We start from the raw sequence: 6,000 nt of genomic DNA, 5'->3' as shown, positions 1-6,000 counted from the left end.
ATTATTAAAAATAACTTTAAAAGACATTAGGGGGGATATCAATACATTAGAATCATTTCTAACATCTTGGTTGAATTTTAGATATTGCTAAATGATGCCAGGTTAAACAAATTCAGGAAATTCAATGTCTTAAACTTCCTTCCACCTCCCTTCCCCAACTTGTTTTTGTTAGTTTTATTTCACTTTGTCGTCAGCGTATTACATTTACATCCTATTCAATAATCACAACCTCATGGTTGTTTTATTCTCAGTTCTGGTTCGTATTACTCACTTCTCACCACTGATCTTTTTCTTTTACTGCAACCCTTTCATTCCTGGATTCGTCTCTGGATGAGAACACCATTCAATATCTGAACTAAAAAGACAAACCTGTGGTGATGCTTTAGTACAGTCTCTCACAGGGGAGCAGACTATTGATCTCCATGGGGTTTGGGACAAGTTCACTTACAGGCTTAAGTGGACATAGTCATCTGATGAGACTGTTGTTGATTGGTTGGCACTCAGAGGCGTGTTTATTTCAGTCCTTCCCTGATTGGCTGAGTTTCGAAGAGAGACTCTGGCACTGATTGGTTGGCTTGTGAAAGCTTGTTCTCTGCGTTCTGTTGTTGATCCTTTGACGGGGTTTAAAACTAGGGATTTGTCTTAAGTGTCTTTAAAATGTAATGGCTCCATTTTCTTTTCATTTTTGTCATCTCATTTTTGTGATCTCATTTTTGTGTTCTCCTTTCCTTTAAGTATCTTTTTCCTTCTAGACTGGGTTTAGCTTTCTAGCTTTCTCATCTAGCTTTCTCATTCCTTTTCTGTGGCATTTTATAAATTTGCCATGTCATTTATTATCTTTCTCTTCTTCCTTCCTTCCTTCCTTCTTTCCTCCCTTCCTTCCTACTTTCTTTCTTCTTTCTTTCTTTCTTTCCTTTCTTCCTTTTTTAAGACTTTATTTATTTATTTTGATAGGGGAAGAGAGGAAGAGATGGAGAGAAACACAGATCGGCTGCCTCTCGGACCCCCCAACCACGAGACCTGGCCCATGACCCAGGCATGTACCCTGCTGGGGAATCCAACTGGAGAGCCTTTTGGCTTGTAGGACCGCTCTCAATGCCCTGAGCCTCAACAGCCAGGGCTATGTCATTTATTTTCATATTCTTCATGCTCGATATGGGCAATTTCATCCAGAAGTTCTACACAAACTTGTCCCCCATGAAAACAATATGTATTGTTTGGTTCACTCATTATTTTCTGCAAAATGCCAATTTCTTACCAACAAATTTAAAGATTGGAGGTTCCACATAAAATTCAAGGTTTACAGCTTCTCTTGGGGAAAAAAAAATCAGCCCTAACTGGTGTGGCTCAGCTGGGTGGGCATCCCCCTGCAGACTGAAGGGTAGCTGATTCTATTCCAGTCAGGGCACATGCCTGGTTTGTGGGCCAGGTTCCCAGTAAGGGGCATTTGAGAGGCAACCATACATTAATGTTTCTCTCCCTCTCTTTCTCCCTCTCTTACCCTCTCTCTAAAAATAAAATTTCAACTCCTTAACAGTTAAGGAGTAGTTACATTTATACAGTCCTAAAATTACATTTGGCCCTTTGAAGGCAACTGCAAGGCTGATGTGGCCCCCAGTGAAAATGAGTTTGACACTCCTGGTCTAGGATGTTGCTCAAGTGTCTGCATTGCTAACTAGTTATCAGTGATGCGGCTGCTACTGCTTAGACCACACCTTGTAACGAGGTTCTGGAATTAACGTGGTTAACCATCTTGCCTCTTGGTCCCTCATGGCCTTGGACTGACACAGTGTCCTCATTCTATCCCCCTCTGTGCAGCAGACGCCCTGCATGAAGCAGGATACAGCCATGCACAGGGACTGTACTTTCTCCAAAGCGCCCCAGACTCATGTGGCACAGTGAGTTCTAATTAGAGAGACTGGAAATTCTCAAATTCTTAGGGTTCAAAGAAGAACATGTAAGAGATAGAAGCATTTCCTCAGATTTTACTTCAAAACAGACATAAATTGCACTTACCTGGGTACCTGGCCTTTGTCATCATTTCTCCCAAGCATTAATAGGGTCATACAAATAGAAATGGCATCAGCATGCCACAGTGAGAGCCACAAGAGTAAGGTGAAGCCGGAAGGAGAGGAACAGTGAGCCATGTTGCCATCATCTCTGCTGCTGATGAATGAATCTCAGCACCTGACTGCAGTTTCTCTATTAAGTGTGAGAGACAGGAAGACACCACCAAAACAGGAATTCTTAGGAATGCTCAGGATAAATCTGAGCAAATGCAAAACCTCCGACCGGTGCTGAACTGAATTAACATAATAACACCACAAGATGGCGCCATTGGCTTGAGGAACATGAAGTGTCCAAATCCGTGGGTGTGGATGTTTTTTCAGCCCTACTTTACCGCACAATCCTTAGACAGGTGAAAGAAAATTATGAGTGAAAAATCAGAGCTGCTAGAAGCTGCTTTTCATCAGGCCAGGAACCTTTGGCATTTAGAACAATCTAGCAATGTCTACGGGGCACTGAAAGCTGACCAGGTCACTCTTGTTTACAAGAAGGATCCTGGAGGAGTTGTGTACCTGCTGGATTAGAGAAAAAGAAATCTTTTTCTATAAACGCTAGTAGACTCCTTTTGAAAAAAATACTCTTCCATTTTTCTTTTCTAATTTTTATTTTATTTTTTTTAATTTTTTTAAGATTTTATTTATTTATCTTAGAGGGGAAGAGAAGGGGAGAGAGAGAGAGAGAGAGAAATATCAATGTATGGTTGCCTCTCGTGCGTCCCCTGCCGGGAACCAGGAACTGGCCTGCAACCCAGGCATGTGCCCTGACCGGGAATTGAACCGCGATCGTGTGTTTCGCAGGCCCGCGCTCAATCCACTGAGCCACACCAGCCAGGGCTTCTTTCCTAATTTTTTAAATCTATTGAGGTCTCATGTGAGAGGAAGAGTGTTTAGTGCTTTTTTGTTGTTGTTTGTTTAATCTCCAAAATAAACCCTCTAGCTTTACATTTTATAGGTGGGGAAACTGAGGACTGACGTGATTAAAGCAGTTTGGCCAGAGCATGAAGCCAGGACTTGAACCCAGTTCCATCTGTCCCCAAATCCTGTGAACTTAACCACTGTGCTATATTATCTCCCATTTACTATTCTTTCACAAATGCATATGTCCTTGCACTGGTCTTTCTCAGTCTAGTACTCTGAGTTGCAGCAAAATCATCTTGCATGAGACAGTGTGATCCAGGAAGAATGGGTACTCTAGGTGCCCATAACAGGGGCACCTAACACACTTGTGAGCAGCAAAAGTCTCCTGGAACATCTTTATCTCTTTTCTTCTTTCTAGTACTTCCTTATAGCATGGAATGCCCTCAGCTACCCAAAATTCAGCCTTCTCACAACCAGCTAGGCAGTACCCTGCACACAGTAACTAAATATCCTTTTTACTACTTCTTTCCCAGGCCTGTTTCTCCCCACCAACTGTCAAATATATTTTTCCTTACTAATCTGTGAAAAGGAGACCAAGCCAGTCACATTAATTCTTACTAAAGTGTGTCTGATTGATGTTCACTGCACTATATTCCCTAAACAAGGGGTGTTTGGTTTTAATCTAAAAGAATATTCAGTGGTGATATTTCAGTCTATAATATGTTGCTTATTTAAGGAGACAGACCCTGAGAAGAAGACAAAAGGTAGGGAGAAAGGAGAAGACCAGCAGTACAAAAGAATCCATTAGTAATTATGAAGTTATACACACACTTGGTGCTGAACATTCAATGATAATCAATAAAACTAAGAACAAAGCTCTCTCTTGGGCCATTTTCATGGTCTGAACATGATATGGTTCTCTTCTTAGGTTTTTTAATTTTTTCTCAACTGGAAAAGGACAGACTAGTTAAGGAGCAAAGAAACCTGAGAAAATCATTGGCCACTTTGAAAATGGCAGAAACTATTCCAGGAGACCAAATAGTTCTGCTTTTCATTATATTTTTTTAAAGATTTTATTTATTTATATATCTTCAGAGGGGAAGGGGAGAGGGAGAGAAACATCAATGTATGGTTGCCTTTTGTGTGTCCCCTGCTGGGACTTGGCCTGCAGGGAACCCGCCTGCAACCCAGGCATGTGCCCTGGCTGGGAACCGAACCACAATCCTCTGGTTCGCAGGCCCGCGTTCAATCCACTGAGCTACACCAGCCAGGGCTCTATTTTTTAAAAATCTATCAAATAAATGTTAAAGGAGTGATAAAACTCCATTTTTAACTCCTAATGAAATAACTGATTCAAGCAACATAGTTGGCTGATAAAATCACATGTGAAAGATGGAATACGAAAGACTGGAGAGGAAATGTGCAATGGAGGGGTCAAGCTGACGCCACTTGACCCCACAGATCTTGCTTCATGGGACAGAGACCTACTGTGTGCCTTCTGAATTGATACAGTATGAAATCCTCAGTATGATTCATACTAAGATTCAGTATGAGTCCATACTGAGTATGGACTCTTACCCAAATACTTGAACCCATATCAAATGAGTTTCTAGAACTAGCTTCCACTCTACAAGAAATATATGGGATATGGAAACAAATTAAATGACTCCACAAGGAAGCAAATATGCAAATTCAGAATGGATGGCAATGGATTCAGTTTCCTTGAAAAAGAGGAGGGTCTGCTGTGAGATAGAAAATACTTAAGAAACATAAGAACTGAATGCAGTGCGTGGAGCCTAAATGAAACTAACCATCAGTGGCTCAATCCACTGAGCCACATTAATACAGGGAGAGAGAGGACTTGAGACAATCGGGGAATTTTTACAAGGACTGGGTATTTGATGATACCAAGTAATTACTATTAACTTTGTCAGATGTAATAACAGCATTCTAGTTATGTATGAATGCATCCATTTTTGAGAGATGCTTACTGAATACATAAGGATAAAATAACATTATTTGCCTTAAAATCTGAGTAAAAGGAGGAAAGATATATGAATAAGATATATGAATCAAGTGTGGCATAATTTTATAGTGGCTGAATCTCAGTGATGTGTGTATTGGAGTTTGCTATATTAGTCTCTATACGTGTATTTTTCCTTTTGTGATAAAAAGGTATTTTTTTGAATAATTGAAAAACGAAAAGGCCTGCCTATTTCGTGATATTTGGTAGGGAAAAGAAAACTCAGTATGTCAGTGAGATGATCTTCAGCTTTGATGGGGCACTGCCATGACCGGCCGATGCCAGAGCTGCATCAGTGTTCAGCCGGGACCCAAAAGTCCGTCCCATTTATTAACCCTCACTGCATTCCATTTACCCATCTCAGAAGCACAGATGGTGCCATCAGCCTCACTGGGATTGGATTCAGTGCCTCCAAACACTTGCAACAGAATGCACTGCCAACACCTTGTTCCCTATGACACTGGCCTGTACATCTCAGGGGTTGGCTGCGATGGTTCTGCCAGCTGTGAGCTTGGGTCAGCGACCTGTTTCAGGCCAAGTGTTCTTTCAGACTTCCAACAAGTAAATGTGCATGGATGCAAGAGGCTGTAAAGAATATGAGAGACGCTCGCTCTCACTCACACTCAGAGAATGCAAATTAATGCTGATATTTTCAGCTTGTGGAAAAACAGAACAATTGAAAACACTAGCTGAAGATGTAGGGAATGGACATTCTCACACCTTACCAGTGGGGATGCAAACCGGAACAAAGCCTGCACGGGACACTGGCCCCATCTGGTAGGATTACAAATGCATACACGGTCTTTGGCCCAGGAATTCCTCTTGCATTAATTTATCCAACTTACACTTGCTCCCACCACAAACCACGTTTCTCCAAGGTTACTCATGGCCACATTGCTTGTAATAGAAGATGATTCGAAAACATGAACACCTATCAGAAGGGGATGATTTAAAAATGTGAAAAATACGTATCAGAAGAGGACTGCTGAATAAATTATGAACAGCACACACACCATGAAGTACTATGTAACTTTTTAGGTAAACAAACCACCC

Source organism: Sturnira hondurensis, unplaced genomic scaffold (genome assembly GCF_014824575.4).
Source record: "Sturnira hondurensis isolate 20B ecotype Veracruz unplaced genomic scaffold, ASM1482457v3 Scaffold0013515, whole genome shotgun sequence".
NCBI classification, from domain to species: Eukaryota; Metazoa; Chordata; class Mammalia; order Chiroptera; family Phyllostomidae; genus Sturnira; species Sturnira hondurensis.
The sequence above is the reverse complement of the archived record's forward strand: the minus strand, read 5'-3'. Positions refer to the sequence as shown.